Source organism: Calliphora vicina, chromosome 3 (genome assembly GCF_958450345.1).
Source record: "Calliphora vicina chromosome 3, idCalVici1.1, whole genome shotgun sequence".
In the NCBI taxonomy this organism is placed as follows: Eukaryota; Metazoa; Arthropoda; class Insecta; order Diptera; family Calliphoridae; genus Calliphora; species Calliphora vicina.
In genome coordinates, this window is record NC_088782.1 from 73,407,346 (window position 1) to 73,424,808 (window position 17,463).

General features: G+C 28.9%; 1 protein-coding gene across 9 annotated transcripts in view; it reads left to right on the forward strand.

Moving 5' to 3' along the window:
• The first annotated feature begins 307 nt into the window (after window positions 1-307).
• Window positions 308-17,463, forward strand: part of Shab (Shaker cognate b) — a 325,565-nt gene continuing 308,409 nt past the window's right edge. For 6 of the 9 annotated variants that reach the window (XM_065502983.1, XM_065502985.1, XM_065502986.1 and 3 more), the window contains exon 1: window positions 308-1,089. The gene's annotated coding sequence lies outside the window, so the exon portion shown is untranslated. The remainder of the gene's footprint in view (window positions 1,090-17,463) is intronic. The other 3 variants (XM_065502991.1, XM_065502989.1, XM_065502992.1) reach the window with 2 other exon arrangements.

Sequence of the window (17,463 nt, forward strand, 5' to 3'; positions counted from 1 at the left end):
TTCAAAGCTTTTTTCCACATGTTAAATTGACAGTAAAACAATTGTGAACGACGAACGCACAAAATACAAATAGAACAAAAAAACACGACGAGGAAAATTCAAAGAGTGGCCAAAATGAAAAGCCAAACAAAAAACCAAACAAGTAAATCCAAACAGAGCGGAAGGAAATTTTTTGTGTGAAAATTCACTACACAACAACAAGAACTACGAAGACAAAGTCGACGACAACAACAACAATAATAATAAACAAAATCAACACTGTGCGCACATGCTTGCGAAGGCAGACAGTACTCGCTCTACAGAGAGGAAAAGCAGCAGCTAAACCAGCCAAAATACGAAAACCACAAAAAAACAACAACAACAAACTATTTGACGAATGCAAAGTTTTCATTGGAAAATATTTTCACTTTTCAGTGGAGTAACGGCCACAGTTGAAAACGGACGTATCGATTCGAAACACAAGTACGTGCACGTTGAAAGCGCCCAAATAAAATTGTATTTTATTATTATTTTTTGGCATTACCTTGAAACTGGGTGAAAATATATACTAAGTGGCTACTAAATTGAAAAAAAAATGAAAAAATTTTCCCAATTCGAAAAATTGAAGTAAAATATGAAAATATTCATTTAAAAAATACAAGAAATTCTAAGAAAATTGTTTAAAAATAATGTAAAATAATTATAATAACGAAAAATATTATAAATAAATAAAAAAATTAAATAATACACAAGTAGAAGATGAAAATAAGAAATCTTCAATGAAATTGATGTTAAAATTAACTTAGATCAATTCGATTCAATTTAATTAAATCTAGTCGTTATAAATTAAAAAAAAATTGCAATTTAAGGTGAATGAATGAATATAAAGTGATGAAATAATTTTTGTGTGAAAATTGTGAATAAAAATAAAAGAAGAAAAGTTTCGTATTTTAAAAAGAAAAGAAATCAAATGTAAAAAAAGAAATCTTTAAAAATAAAGCATTTCACAAAATTTGTATTGGAAACAAAGTAAAACAAATTACACACAGTGTTTTCTGAATCAATATTCTACAAATTGATTTTAGCAACAACAAATTTTAAACCGAAACTGTGAGAAATTTTTAAAATTATTTACGATACTCTACTACTAGCACATCCGTACATATAAAGATTGATATTTATTTATTATTTACCACAATACAAGATACCTATGTACAATTTCAATTTATCCTATTTTCTAAACACTTAATTCAAAAACAAATTATAATTTTTTTTTATTCATAAATTTATTTTGTTTAGTTTTGGGTTTCTTTTCAGTCTAAAATGAAAATTCTACACCATTTGAAAAATATATAAGAAGTAGTGTGTAGTGTGGCAAAAGAAGAAGAAAACTAAAATAAAAACACTGAAAAATCAATCAATATTTAGGCTTGAGAAAATAATAAATAGACATACAAACATTCAAACATATGTATATTTTCATATTTCTTTTTTAAATACCCACAAATATACAAATGTATATTTATGGCTTGTACAAACAAAATTTCGAAAAAAAAATACAACAAGAACACTACAACAAAACTAAAGGGTAAAATAAAATGACAATTATTACAATAAATATTTAAAGAAATGTCAAAAAACAGAAAACACTAAATACATAAAAAAACCCCCAAAAAATCCACCCTCAATTATGTTCGGATGGCCACAAATGTTCATTTGTTTTTTGAGTACCAAAGTTGTATTTGGAGTACTAACTGTATGTATGCAGTGTAATACAGTTAGTACTTTTTGTAGTGCGGGTAGAATTTTTTCATTGATAGTTTGCAACATTTACAAATATTGTTATCGTATTGGAATAAAATAGTTTGTTATGAATGTTATGTCCGTTCATAACAATGTTTTTCATTTAGAATTTTTTTTAATTTAAATGAAATATCACAATTTATTTTTGATTATTTTAAAAATACAAAATTGCTTAAATGTGTATCAAGGCAATAAATACAATTGCTGGATTCAAACGGTCTGTTATTAGGTCATATCGTCATAATGTCTTAATATATTATGATAGTTTAAACAATTTTTTTAAAATAATAATACTTTTTGAACTATGTTTATTGTTTTGTCATAGAATAACACTTTTATTGCTTGAAGCACAACAACAATTTGTTTAAACTATCATAATATATTAAGGCATTATGACAATATGACCTAATAGCAGACCGTTTGAATCCCCCAAATATTTAACAAAAGCAAATGGTTGCAAATAAAGAAAAAACATATCAATTTCAATTTCGTATCCTGCAAACAAATCTAATAACTAGAGTTGTCAAACCGGTTTTCGAATTATTCGAAAAACAGTTTTTTTTTTCTTCCAATTTTCCGGTTTTTTTAAACCGGTTTTTACAGAAGGACGGTTTTCGAGTTATTAGACTAACCGGTTTTTTTAAGATTTTTTGCGATTACTTTTAATAATTTTACTACAACAAGTAAGAGAGCTATATTCGGCTGTGCCGAATCTTATATACCCTTCACCAAATTATACTTAAAAATATTTTTATTTAAACAATTTAATTTTATTTTTTTTTTAAATTTTTCGAAATTTTTTTTTTTTAATTTTTTATTTTTAAAAAATCTTTTTTGGGGAAAAATAATTTATGACAAAAAAAAAATGTTTTTGGATGAAAAAAAAATTCAAAAAAAATATTTTTCCCGATTTTGACCCATTGTAGCTCCATTTTACTATAGCCTTATATTAATCGTTGCAATGGAATTTGAAATATCTATCATTTGATATCCATATTGTCTATATTAATGACTTAGTAATCCAGATATATAGATGAAAAAATAGGACAAAAATCGAGGTTGTCATTGATTTTTCCTTATTTCTCAGCCATTTGTGGGCCGATTTTGTTGATTTTAAATAGCAACCGAGCCAGAAGAATTCCCGATATATTGATGTTTTTAGAATATGTCAAATATTTGACAACTCTACTAATAACACAAGTTTACAAAATAAATTTATTTCACAATTTTAAGAAAACTAGGATTTTGTTTTTCATCAACCCACATATATTTATTTATTGGATTTGAAAACTCATTAAACAAATATCCTGTTAAGTAGGAATAATTTTTGAAATTTATTTATTTGTAATGAATAAAAAAAAATATTTTTTAAAAAATAAATTGTAGTACATATTTTTATTCAGTTGAATAAAATGCTACTTAAAATTTGACAATTTTTATAAACTCATCACGCGTTTGAGCGAACTGGTAATAGTTTAATGGCAGATCTATTCCAATAAATTTATTTGTCAACATTTTGTTCAAAAAAAACACTATTTTCGATCATTGCCTGAAGTAGAAATCAATTATTAGTATTTTTGATAACTAGTTCTTATCAATATTTTTTAAAAAATAAGCTTAATTTTTGTCAAAATGTATCCATTCTTCTTGAAAGCTCTATTTCTACAATGATCAAATCAAAGCTTTTACTGCTGTTAATCGGCCGGTAAAAAACATTGTAAACAATTATAAGTTTCCAGAAATAGAAAGGTTGAGAAACATAATGCAACTTTAAACCAGCCCTTATAACCTTTATATTTGAATTCAAATACAATCGTAACAATATTGTTAGGCATATTTTTCATACTCATTTAAAAATTTTGAAATCTGTTATTTTTCACGATAGGCCTGAGATTTTGGAAAAAAAGGTTTCTTCATGTTAGTTTATAATTTATTATATATAAAGTAATGAAGTAACAATTTTTGTCATCTATTACGAAAGATATTTCCTAAAAACAAATTCCATTTTCTGAAATCTTATGTCCTCCTGTATGATTTGTTTGTACATAATTTTAAAATCGGAGCAGTAGTTTAGAATAGACAGATTTATTACCATGTTTCTTCCGATCGACCGCACTATGCCGGATTTCAACGGAGTTTTCAGGATTTTTGAGACTAGCATATGGTAGGAGACTATAGCTGGAGTTTCGTTTGTTTAAATTTTAATATTATTTTTAGTATATGGGCAATTCCACGAGAATGACAACCACTACTGGAAAAACAAAAGCCCTTGATACTTGTTTTCAAGATGATTTGAATAGCAGAAAACAATAAATTGTTACTGTGTGAAAGTATTTAGAGCTTATTACAACATTTTAAGGGCAAAAATAATAGTTTAAACTAACTATATTTAATTTAATTGGTATGTTTTAGGCTTAAATGGCGTCGAAAATTAAGCTTCCAATTATCATGTATTATTATATGAATTTGACTCTGATTGATTTTTTCCTATTATCATCTTGTTTTTTGAAACCAAATATATATTTTCTATTTATTTTATTTATTATAAAATCATCCAAAGATTGTAAGAATGAAATTAAGAGAAAACATAACGCCTCTCACGATTCGCAAAAATGTTCGCATATTTCTACATCTACCTCAAAACTACTTCCGTTTTAGGTCACGTACGATATACCCTTGTTTCGCCCGATAATTTGGAAAATAATGTTTCTAAAGAACTTATTATTTTGTTTAAAATATAGTACCCTCTGAAAGACCAAATTATTTTTTAGATACTCTTATTTTTGCAAAATCTATTCCACTCCATAAGCGTACAAATGTCACTTACGATGACATGGAATTTTCCATATATAAATAACAAACCCATATAAGTATCACATCATGTACAAAAACCTTGTAAACTATTGTTAGTTACGACCTGGTCGGAGTGCAGCAGAGAATTAATGTGAATAATATGTTATTATAATCGATGTTCTCTGTATGCCGACCACTGCACATAAAAAAGCAGTTACTTGGATGCAAAGGTTTTGTTAACAAGGGCGTACCATTTTATCCATTTAGACCTATGCAGAAAACCCAAAGTAGCGGCAAAAACTATTTCTCGACAAGCTAAACTCACCAAATTTTGTACTGTCAAAATATTCAATTTGTATGGGGCTGCCCATAAGGGAGATTTTCGAAAATAAATTAATGCTTACTCTCTAAAATTCTTCCTTTATGATAGATACATTTCTATAAACCTTCAACCAAATTATGAAAGACAATTTCCCAAAAAGATGACTCAGTAAAACCATCAAAATAAGTGCTAAATACAAACATTTACAAAATATCTTTACAACAGTTAAAAATGCACACCTCGATTAATAGAATCCATATTCAAAGATTTAATTAATTGAAAGTGTATTTTGGTAAACAACGTTTTATTTAACAAAAATTATACTGCTTCACAATTGATAACACGAATTAGAATAAATTTACACATCAGCATTTTATGTCAAATTATGGGTTGTCAACTTTCATTATTTGTATCTATTTTTTCCCAATATTTTGGCAATTGAACGCCATAAAAAAATTTTAAAAATATCATGTTGAAAATCGACTTTTTGCCGGAAAATTTGGAAATTCGGCCATAGTGCTATGGTATCTAGGGCAAAATTTCTTAGAATTCTTCGTAGAATCATTTTCCCCTACGATTTTTTATTTTGTTTTGCATCAATACAAACCGACAAATCCTAATATTTATACATCCTTCGAAATATATTTGATGGGCAATGCAGTTGAAGTACAATCATTTCACTTTGTCGCCATTATTCATATTAAAATTATATTTTGATTCTTCTGTTGGAAGATATAATGAATTAGTTTGCACAGGGTAAAGTATGTTTAGCAAGTTTAACCCCTTCCCAGCCATTGTACCTGCTTGAGTACAGAAAAAAGGCTATATTCAAATACTCATAAATTTTTTAACAAGATAAATTTGATAACTTTTTTTGTGATTTTGCATTCAACACACTGTGCTTTTAAACATCACACATAAAAATTTTAAAAAAATAATACTCTTAAGGTATATTTTGTCCTGTTTTTATAACGCTATATCATTTTTTGGAATATTACCGAGGTTAGTAGCAATTGAGCTGCGGAGAGCAAACACAGTTTTACGAAAGGAAGAGTTTTTTATAATTTTGTGAAGTAGAGTGATTATGTGTACATTTTATAAAAATGTATAAGAAAAATAATTTTTTGGGGCAAAGTTGTGAGATTAGGAAAATCGGTGTACCCAATTGGGTACAGTGGCTTGATATGTATTATTTTTTTTTTAAGATTTTTCTTACGCTAAAATAGAATTTCAGACCATCAAAACGTGAAGTTTTTAATGCAAATGTTTTAAAAACTAGATTTTTTGGAAAAATATGAGCACCACAATTTTGATAGCTATTATTTTATCAGATCCGGATTGTAATATGGATGAAGATGAAGGTGTTGCTGACGACTTTGTTAGAGATCGCATGTACCAAGTGAAATATAAGTATTTTGTGACAGTGATAGCGACGATGATGTTCCACTTTAGATGTTCTGACAGAAAATAATGCCCTCAAGATCAAGCAAAACAAATTCTATTTGGATAATAAGACCATGCGATGTTCAAAAGTCTCAAACTATTTTTTTGGACAATGAGTTCAATATTATTTCATACTTGAATGGGAAAAGGTTATTAGTTTAACCATTTAGCAGACTTGCATTTATGCATCGCAAGCTAATAAACACAATTTATCCTTTAACACAGAAGATTTGAATATATTCTTGAGTATTTTGCTTTACAGCGGATTTCCCTCTATGCCAAAAGAAGATACGTATTGGGTGCTCTGCGAGGATACTCGCACTCCAAAATTTCCGAAATTATATCACGGAACAGATTCAATGAAATAAAACGTTTTGTTAATTTGGCTGATAACACTAATTTAGATGCGACTGACAAGGTGAGACCCATATACAAATTACACTGGCTTCTGGTGTCGCAACTACTCCTGGAAACCAATTTCCTTAAAGGATAAAAAATCCCCTACGATGGGGTGAATGTCATAACAGAATAAGATGGTTGTCTGAACAATGCGATATGGCGTTATGTGTTGAAAAAGTAATGCATTAAAAATTTTCACACATTATAAAAATAGCATACACTTTACGCCATTGTACCCATTCAGGTACAGCCCCAAAAACACGTTTCCTAAAATTTTTTTAATTTTTTTTTTAATTTTCTATGTTCTTTGACCGTATTTTAGTTTAAATAAATAAATGAATTTAAACATTTTTCATTTTAAATGGTCTTGGTTTTTAATGGGTTAAGCCTAACTAAATAAAGCTACGTACACACGGTTGTCAGATTGTCAGGAACATGCTCAGATAATGGCTAACACAAACATGATAACTTATGTTGAAACATATGGGTGCTAACCATTTATTGAACATTTTCTGACAATATTGTAAGCATATGACAACCGTGTATACGTAGCTTAAGTAATAGGTTTGACTCATTGTCGTCTAAGTTCATACTATAGGTTTAACTGAATGTTCCCGATAGTTGGGTATACATACATATTTTTTTAGTTATTTTATTAATATTTCCAACACTTAAGCAAATTTGTTGTGCCTTTAACATAAACTTAAAATTGCTCTGCACTTCTTGATAAAGTTTCTAATATTTAAAAAATTCTACCCCCTTTTATCATACATTTCACCCTAAATTATTCCATTAAAAGAAATTATTCAAATAGTACTTTTTGGTATTGGAAATTAGTATCATACCATTTCAAATGACATAAATCATCCCTGGATAAAACCAACTCTTTCAAACTTCGTTTGGAAAATGTGCTTTTATGGGAGAGAGACTTATATATGTATGTATGCATGTGTGTACTATAATTTGAACATGCTCCCAACTCAGTGCTCGTTTGTAGTGTAGCCAGATGAGAGTATTTCTCAGGAATGGAATTTCGTGTGGAGGGATTTGGAGACATTACATTCAATTTATTAAATGCTTGGGGATTTTAAATGTATTGGCAGTTTTAATTTAATTTTTTTAAGAATATTTATTGGTTTTTAAAAATGTTCAATGACACCTTTTAATTTGATTTAAAAAAATAAGAAAAATAATATATAGAAACAAAGGGTTCCATTAAAAGTCATTTTAAATATAGGCCTATGAAATTATTAGGACATATGTAAATTATTATGACAAAAAGAAAGACTGTACGGTCGCACAGTGGGGCAGAATCAAAATTTTTTGGAAATAAATCTGGCATTTCTAAGCGTCTGGTGCGATCGGAATAAAATTTAACGCAAGCGTAGCCAAGAAGTATTTGGGTTTAAGTTATTAAAATGGGGCCTACAAATGCTCCTTCGACATATAAAATGTTTAAACACTGCCATTTTTTTTGTTTCCCATCCGATTTCAAAGATTTTTATATTTTGGGAAAGCGCTCGGCTAGGTCTTGCAAAACCATGCATGCTTTTGATATTTATCTCTTATAATGTCCGCTTTTTTAAAAATATAGGTCGTATTTTTGGAGAGAATGGACTCGAATTTCTTTCGTTAGTTAAATAACTAAATTACCAATACCAATAACTAAATTATTCAAACGATTTTAGAGCAATATTAATTATTGATCCAAAAATAAAAAGAAGACTATTTTTTTTAAAAAAAAACTTTCTTTAAGAACATATAACAATTTTATGTTTTTCTGCAAGGTATCATTACGCAGGACATTTTGTTATAAAAAACATGTTAAATTTTGTGGAATATGTCGCCCCTACGCCCTTCGGAATTTGACCTATTTTTAATCAAAATTTCAAATTTGGGCCACATGCTCTAAAATCCCAAAGCAGGACCAAAAAACGGAAAGCGGATTTGTAGACCTTAATGTGTTCTCTATTTATCCCTAAAATATTTTCCCAGTGCCGAAGGAAATTTGGAGCCTATGGGATTTTCCCTAAAATTTTTGAGAATTGCGGGATTCCCTTTGACACTTTGAAAATTTTTTTCACACTTTATTATTTACAATGAGAAATTTAAAAAAACCTTGAGTTTTGTTAATAAATAAATTTTTTATTATTTATTACTTATTTATTGAGTTTCTAAAACTAAAATTTGTATTAAAATTTAATTTAAAGTTAATTTTTGGTCTCTCTAAATTAGATGAAAAATATGCCACTTTTAAAACTCAGTACTTCAAAAATATTGCACATGCATAATTTTTCAAGACATAGCCGAGTGCTTTTCCAAAATATAAAAATCATTGAAATCGAATGGGAAACCAAAAAATGCCACTTGTTTAAAAATTTTACAGGTTGAAGGTATCCTACTTTGAGCCCCCATAGCGCCGCGCCTGGATCATTTTAATAACTTAAACTCAATTACAATTACCTTGGCTACGCCTGAGTCAAATTCTTAATAAAATATCTCGATAAATTCGGTCTTGGAATCGAAAACATTTTATCTTTTCACAAACATTCTCTGTTTTGTAATTTGTTAGATTTCATTTTAATCACCGTGATAGATTTTTGATACGAAAATATTGTCAAAATGTACAATAAGCTGGCCTTGCTAGAAATTTTAATCACCGTGAGTGATTTTCAATACCAAAATAAGAAAATATTGTCAAAAAGTATAAAAAGCAGGTATTACTACAACTAGAATTCATAAAAATACAATTTTGGGGATAAAATTGCGGATTTCAATTTTGAAATGGGAGTTTTTTTGGGGACATCGATTTTCAGATTGCGGCCATGAGGTAAAATTTGTCTGGCAACACTGGTCCTTTGTACCCACGACAACAACAATAAAAACAACTACAACAAAAAGAAAATAAAAGTGTAAAACGAAGCACATTTTTTGATGGTTTACGACGTAAACTTTACGTCGTTGTTAAAATGCGTTCGTAAATTGAAATGTAGATAAAGTTTTGTATTGTTTTTCGTCTCTCCACAAAACATTTACAATCCGCATCATAACAAAAACGGGGATACATTTTAGAGTAAAACTACATATGTACGAGTACATTTACTTTTACTACTTACTAATTGAGGAGGGGTGAAAGAGCATAAGAGGGGGTTTTGTATTGAAATAAATTACTACATACTTATTTAGTATCGGCATATCTACCCATCTATCTTTTTGTATCCTATTCTTACGATTCGTACATACTTCTAGCTACTCAATCCATGTATTTATTTGTATCTAACTATCAACAAACTTATGAACGTACGAGTATTATAATACTACAGAACATAGCAAAGCACAAGAATAAGTATTTTCGGAAACTTTTATATGCACCATTGTTTTTTTTTTCCTATTGCTCGACAATTTCTTTTTTAGTAAATTAGACACGCAGGATGACAAAAACTTGTTTAATGTGGCCACTTATTGTTACGATGACAATACAGCAACAACAACAACAAGAACACACCAACGCCAACCAGAAACACACAAAAAACCCAACGAAGAACCAGTCAACCATATAAAAAGTATCTATGTGCGGGTATTTAAGTCTCTGTATGTGGGTTTGTATGTCTGGACGTAACAATAATATCCAACTGAACATTATTGACATCCTTAAAAAAATAAGATACTTTATTAATATAATATTAAAACTTGGGATATTTATATCATTTAATATCACAAGTATTCGTAGGATTATTTGGTATTACAAATCATAATCAAAATTCGAAACATTACAATTCATTTAATTTACGACTTTACTATTTATTTTATTATATTCTCAACTTCAGGTTCCTACTGTTTAAAAGTATTTGCGTTACGAATACCATACATAGTTTAGGTTTAATCGAAGATTTTTTTTTTCATTTATTTATTGTATCTTCATTACTTAATGAACTAACTATTATTTAATTAGTTCAGCCAGTGCCGGATGAAAAATGTTTTATTCATGGTTGTTTTGATAAAAAATGTTCTAGTGTGACTTCAGATTATTTCAGACATCAGGAACTTGACAACAAAATATTTACTGGGACGCATTACTCACTCATACAGACATAAGTTGAAATGGATGTGTGCGAAAGTTTGTAAATTGAGCTCCCATGTGGGCCATATTCGTTGGAAAAAGGCTCAACAAAATAATAATGTTTTTTCTTTTGTTGTGCTTCAAAAACAAAAAAAATACAAACATTGAGAAAAAACTAACGAATACATTTTATGTAATTTACTAGGTTTCATTAATTCGAGTATGTTTATGACTACTTGCTGTAATTTGTATCATAAACTATTGTACTTTTAAACAAAGTTGTGTATTTACTTACATATGTATATATGAGTAATAATCTAAATCTTAGAGAGACCAGTACTAGATAAATAATTTTATATAAAATTGTGGTAAAATATGTCGTTACAAAGCAGATACAAATATAAAGTTTATAAAATTTTATATCAAAATAAAATTTAAAATGAAATATTTAAGTTTAATTAACTTAAAAGCTTTCTATAAATGACAAATACCTATCAGAATGTGATTGTTCGAAACTCTAGTTAGACTAGCAATGAGAAATATATTAAATTTAATAATAATAAAATAAGGTGGTTTAGAATTGTTCTTCGACATCTATAAACAAGTTAGAAAGTCCATATGATAACCTACACTGAAATTATGATTATAAAAAGTTTTGTAGTAAAAATTGTGCTAAATTTCCCAATTATTGATAAATTCACTGACATTTATTGTTGGGGGATAAGCTAGTTCCTATGCGCATTTCACTGGTTGCTTAGGCCAGATCATCAGGAAACCTTTTCCCGAAAGGCTTTAGAAAAACTAAAGATATTATACAAATAAAACTATAGAGTGTTTGAGAATTACAGACACTCAAGCTTTATTTGTAAAAATATCAAAGCTTAAACAAAGTTCTATTTTAACATTTATATGGGAGCTATGACTAATTATGGAACGATCGCCATAATATTAAGTGGTATGTCTTCTATATATGAGGGATTTCATGTCAAGTGAACCATCTTTTGAAATCGATGTCATCCGATCGCACTATAGGTTAAATGACTAATTTTTCTGTGCTAAATTAATAACGACTACAAAATCATGGTATTCAAACCAAAACCTTAAAGAATTTCAAAAGTAAGAATAATTCTATTAAAAAATGGAATTTAACCCACTAACGACCAAAAATTAACCCATTTGCAATCATTAATGCAAGCTTAATACATTAATTTATTTTAATTATACTAAAACTTTTAGTAATTGCTCAAATCTAATTCATTTTGTAAATTTAAATCAAAAAGGTCCTCTTCGCTTTCATTAATTTCATTGTCTTGGTGGCTAAAGCGAAATTCTTCCATGGGTTCACTGCAACATAACAGTTAAATTACTTCAGGTGGAAGTGTGGAAAGTTTCCATTTTTTAAGCGCCTATTTAAAAATGATGTGGAAATTAATGGATCTGAGGTACAGCTTAATATTAATTCGGAACTTACAAAATATTTCTTCTCCGCTTCCATTACAGCGTCTTTTTGCATCTCAAACATTTTTCAGCAATATGAAGTAAAATAGATTGCAAAGAAACTTTGGCAAGAGTCTCATTTGCTTTTAAAATTTCAATAATTTATATTCGTGAGTGATTTTCGGAAGTGGGTTATATGGGAGCTACGACCAATTATGGAACGATCGTCATGAAATTAGGTCGTGTGATTATTTTCTTTATGAAAGTTGCATTTTCTGTTGAATTTTATGTGTATATCAAAATTTTTAAGAGACTTATGCACGTTAAAGCTATTTTCGGAAGCGGGAGCTATGACTAATTAAGGACCGATCATCATAAAATTAGCTGACATGAATTCCGTATATATAAAATTTATTTGGAGCAAAATTTGTGTAGATACCTTTATAAATTGAAAATTGATGACCGATAAAGTCCAATTACGGGAGGAAATTTGTATGGGGGCTAGGTGGTATAATGGACCGATTTCACCCAATTTAAATAGGCTTCGTCTTTGGGCAGAAAAAATTTTATGTACCATATTAAGGTGGGTGTTAGACTAATATTCTTGGACATTACAAACATCTGCACAAACGCATTATACCCTCCCCACTATGGTGGTGTGGGGTATAACAAATTTATTGTTTTCGTTATATGCTTCTCCACTTCATCTGAAAATATGTTTACTTCAATTTTGTCCACTACATGTTTGAAAACGGCATAACATTTTTCTTTTTTTGAATTTTTGTTAAGCCAAATTTCAAACAATAACCTAAAAAAGATAGTATTATTCGAAAACGGCTAAAAATGGCTATTATATGTAAATGAAAATTGGTTTCTAACATTTCAATATATTCATTTCTGATTTCATTTAATCTGCCGAACTTTGCCGAAATTTTAAAAGCTTCCACGAAGTTACATTTTGAAAACAATCGCAGCACTTTTAAGGTTATGTTAGAAAAGTGGATTTATTTCAAGCAAGTTAAACAATTTTATCACATTTTTTAACAAAAAACATTACTTACTTACTTAGTTTATTGTTCTCCATTTTCACTTTTTTGTTTATAACTCGCGAAATTATTTAAACATGCAATTGAAAATTTGAAAGCAATACAGGCTTTTCAACAAAATTTATAAAGTAATTACGATGCAATGTCTTTGACAGCGTGTTGTCAAATGGAATTTAATATTTACCAAAAACAAAAAGCTGACTTAGTTAATTTGGAGTATTGGTTACAAAAGGCATTAAAAAAAGTGCAATAGTTGCATTTGAAAAATTGGACTTTAGCACAGTTTTGGTAGCCGTTTAACCTATAGTGGATCGCTATGAAATTTTGTCCTATTAAATGAAGGTTAGTCCTATTATATAGTAATTCAGATACAAATTTCCAACAAGCTCAGTCAAGAACTCCTTGGGTTATGTTAAAATTTGACGTTTTGGCCAAACAGCAATACAATAATTATTGTTTGTTCAAAAGAAAGCTTAGGTCTATTCCGTTAAGAACTTTTTGGTCGCTTAGTGGTATGCGTGTTAGATATCTATCAAAATAAATGTTTTGTAACTCAATACATACAATTTTTTACTTGTTTTTGCAAAATCTAAAACTTTTTTTTAAAAGGAACCTTTTTTACTTTTTTTTGTACAAAATAAAGCTTAGGTCTATTCCTTTAAGAGGTTTTTGGTCGCTTAGAGGGGTGCGAGTGAGATATACACACAGCCTCAAAAGTGAGTAAACACTAGGGTGATCGGCCCGGTTTTTAATAACCGGTTATAACCGGTTTTTTTGGTTAAGACGGTTTCGGTTTTTTTGAAAAGCTCACATTTCGAATATCGAAGAAATCGGGTTTTTTCCTCTAATAGCCGGTTTTTTCTAAAAGTGTTTTTTATGAGTTTTAGTGCATTAAAAACTTAAACTTAAAAACTATGTTTTAATCCTAAGAGATTATTTTAGCATTCATAAGGTGTTCAAATTTAAAGACGTTAACGAAGTTCAACCCAAATAGAAAATATTTTTTTTTGCCACCTAATGTAGTTTTTGACATTTAAAATTAAATAAAAGTCATAAAATATCAAAAATATCAACCACTCACTTTTTGAAAAAAAATTCAAAATGGGTCAAATTTGACCCGAAGACCTTATGAAGGATAAGAAAATAGCTTTGGTATCTAATCATGGAACCGCAGTTTCCATACAAGTATAATGTTCAGCAGGTATGGTGAAAAGAGACAGATATATATTAGTGCTACCAAAGCTCTGAAAACATTTAACTAAATTGTGCGTAATAAAAATTCAAGATTTAATTTAATTTTAAGATTTGATTTTAATTTAAGCTCAAAAAATTTTATAGATATTTTTTTCCAATTTGTTTTCTAAAAACCTAACGTAGTTGTTGACATTTGAAATTAAATAAAATTCACCACTCACTTTTAGAAAAAAATTAAATTTTAATTTCAAAATGGGTCAAAATGGGCCGAAGACCTTGTGAAGGTTAAAAAGCTAATCAAAATTAGAAATAAAAGCTTATAATGTTATTAGAATACATGGTTATTCTTTATCATAATTATATGATTTCTTTTTTCTTTTGTTTTGTTTTTCCATGAACTGTTTTTGTTTTAATAACTATTATTTTAAAAAATAAAACTACCGGTTATTATTAAAAACCGAAAGCGAAAACGGTTTATAAAAAATGTCGAAGAATCGATCAGCATAGTAAACACAAGCGATTTTTTTAGGATCATGAAAATCATTATAGTCCGACTTAAATTTTTTTTTTTACATCCGAACCTATTATTCAACTCAATCTCCATCAAACCGAAACATTAAAATTTTAGGATTTTCATTATATTAAAAAAAATCAAATATTTTTTGGTATTTACTCACTTTTGAGGCTCACTGTATATCAAGATAAGTGTTTTGTAACTCAAGATATACAATATTTTAACTCAAAATACATAAGTATTACTAAAAGTTAGTTTTGGAATATATATTCGAATTTATAATTATATTAGGACATTATGACAATATGACTAATAGCAGACCATGTGAATACCCCAAATATATGTATGTATATGGATTACGTACTTAAGACTTAAACATGACAAAGTAGACTAGTGTTGTTTTTACAAATGTTCTATTCTTAAGTTGCAAAGCAAAAATAACAAATCACAAACAATTGATTTTATAATTGAATTTATGTGCAATAACTTAATAATTTGAACAAGATGTCAATTCGTTTTGAAGACTGTGTTCGGGTAACAACCCCTATTTGTATAGTATTGAGCTAATTATTTTTAGCACAAGCCATATTTTCAATTTCTGTTACCTGTTAATTGTACGAGTATTGAAATTCCTGCTAGTGTACAGTGAAAGTACAGTACAATGAACAAATTTTCTTTTATATCACAGAGATTGAATATTTCTATATAAAAAGTGAAAAGCTAAAGAAATCATTGTGCTTAATTTACGATTTTGTAATTTTAAATTTCTAGATTTTTACAAACTGTTGGACTATATCTATTAATATATGTATGTATATATAATTTATATATTTTTTTATTTGGACTACATTTACCCATATTATCACGAAGTCCAAAATACTGTTGAAAGAAATTTCGAATACCCCAATTATAGGTACCGTGAAATAACTTCCAAATGAAATAACTCCCCACGAAAAGATGAAATAACACCCAACAAATTTTTCATACAAATTAGGACTTATTTCATTATGAAACAACTCCTAACGCATAGGGAGTTATTTCATAATTTTTTGTTGGGAGTTATTTCATAATGCAATAACTCCCAATGAAACAACTTCCAATGAAATTTTTTTTGGGTTTTATTTCATTTTATTTTGGGAATTAGGAGTTATTTCACTGTATTGGGAGTTATTTAATTGTTGTTGAGTTCTACCTTGCAAAAGCAGAACCCATAAATATCAAAAACTGGCTTCACTCAGAAAAGTTTTTCTCCTCTGGGGTGCATCAAAAACTGGCTTCGCTCAAAAAAGTTTCTTGCATCAAAAAAGTTTTTTGCAAAGGTTTTCTGTTCTCTGGGTGAATAAAAAAACGGCTTCGCTCAGAAGATTCTTTTTACATCGTCGGCCTTTGTCAGGTTGCAACGATTTCTTAATCTGGTGCGAAATGAAAATCGGCTTTCTGAAATATTATAAAACCTTTCTGCAATGCAAAAAACTTTTCTGAGCGAAGCCAGTTTTTGATGCCGTAGGCCGGCAATGCAAAAAAATTTTCTGAGTGAAGCCAGTTTTTGACACATCCCAGAGGAGTAAAACTTTGCGCTACGCCATATGCCCGCAATGCAAAAATTGTTTGGTAAGCGAAGAATAATTTCACTTTTGTAGTTCCTTTTTTTAGATTACATAAATAAATTGCTTCGGATTGGGAATTATTTCATTTCTATTGGGATTTATTTCATTGGGAGTTATTTCGCTTTTTTGGGAGTAATATTTTTAAAACTATTAAACCGCCGATTATTGGGAGTAATTTAATTTTACCCTTTGGTAGTTATTTCATTTTTCAAGTTTGGGAATTATTTCATTTTTGATGGGAATTATTTCATTGGGAGTTATTACATTTGAGAGCTATTTCACGGTACCCCAATTACTATAAATGGTTTATTTGTTTGTTCTTCAATCATGCCTAAACCTTGGAACATTGATAGATCCTTACTTGTTTTCTAGACATGGTGCAGAAAGGGATACCATTTGTTCTTAAACAATGATTGTTTGTTCGATAACACAGTGTAACACGAATAAAATAACCATATACGGACACGACTACGTGATAAAAGACCAAAAAAAAAGGGCCAGTGTCTCCCAGTTTTGCCTAAAGTCATGCAATTTTTTTATGGGCCCCAAAGATTTGGGTCCTCTGTGTCATTTTTTCAAAAAAGTGATCATTACAGGCTCATATCTTGCAAACAGTTTGGAATTTTGATTTATTCTCTGAGGCAAAGTCCTTGTCATAAAGAACAAAAACAATCGGATTTAAATTTTTTAGTTATGTCGTTTTTTTGGAAGTACTAAAGTTAGGATATCTATGTATATAGTGCTGAAAACCTTTTTTTATTGTTGGACATTTATTCACAACAGATTTGGGTTATTAGACATTATAAAAAAGTGCATTTATAGATGGGCGATTACTCATTTTGTTATTTGTGTGATGTTTCACAAAA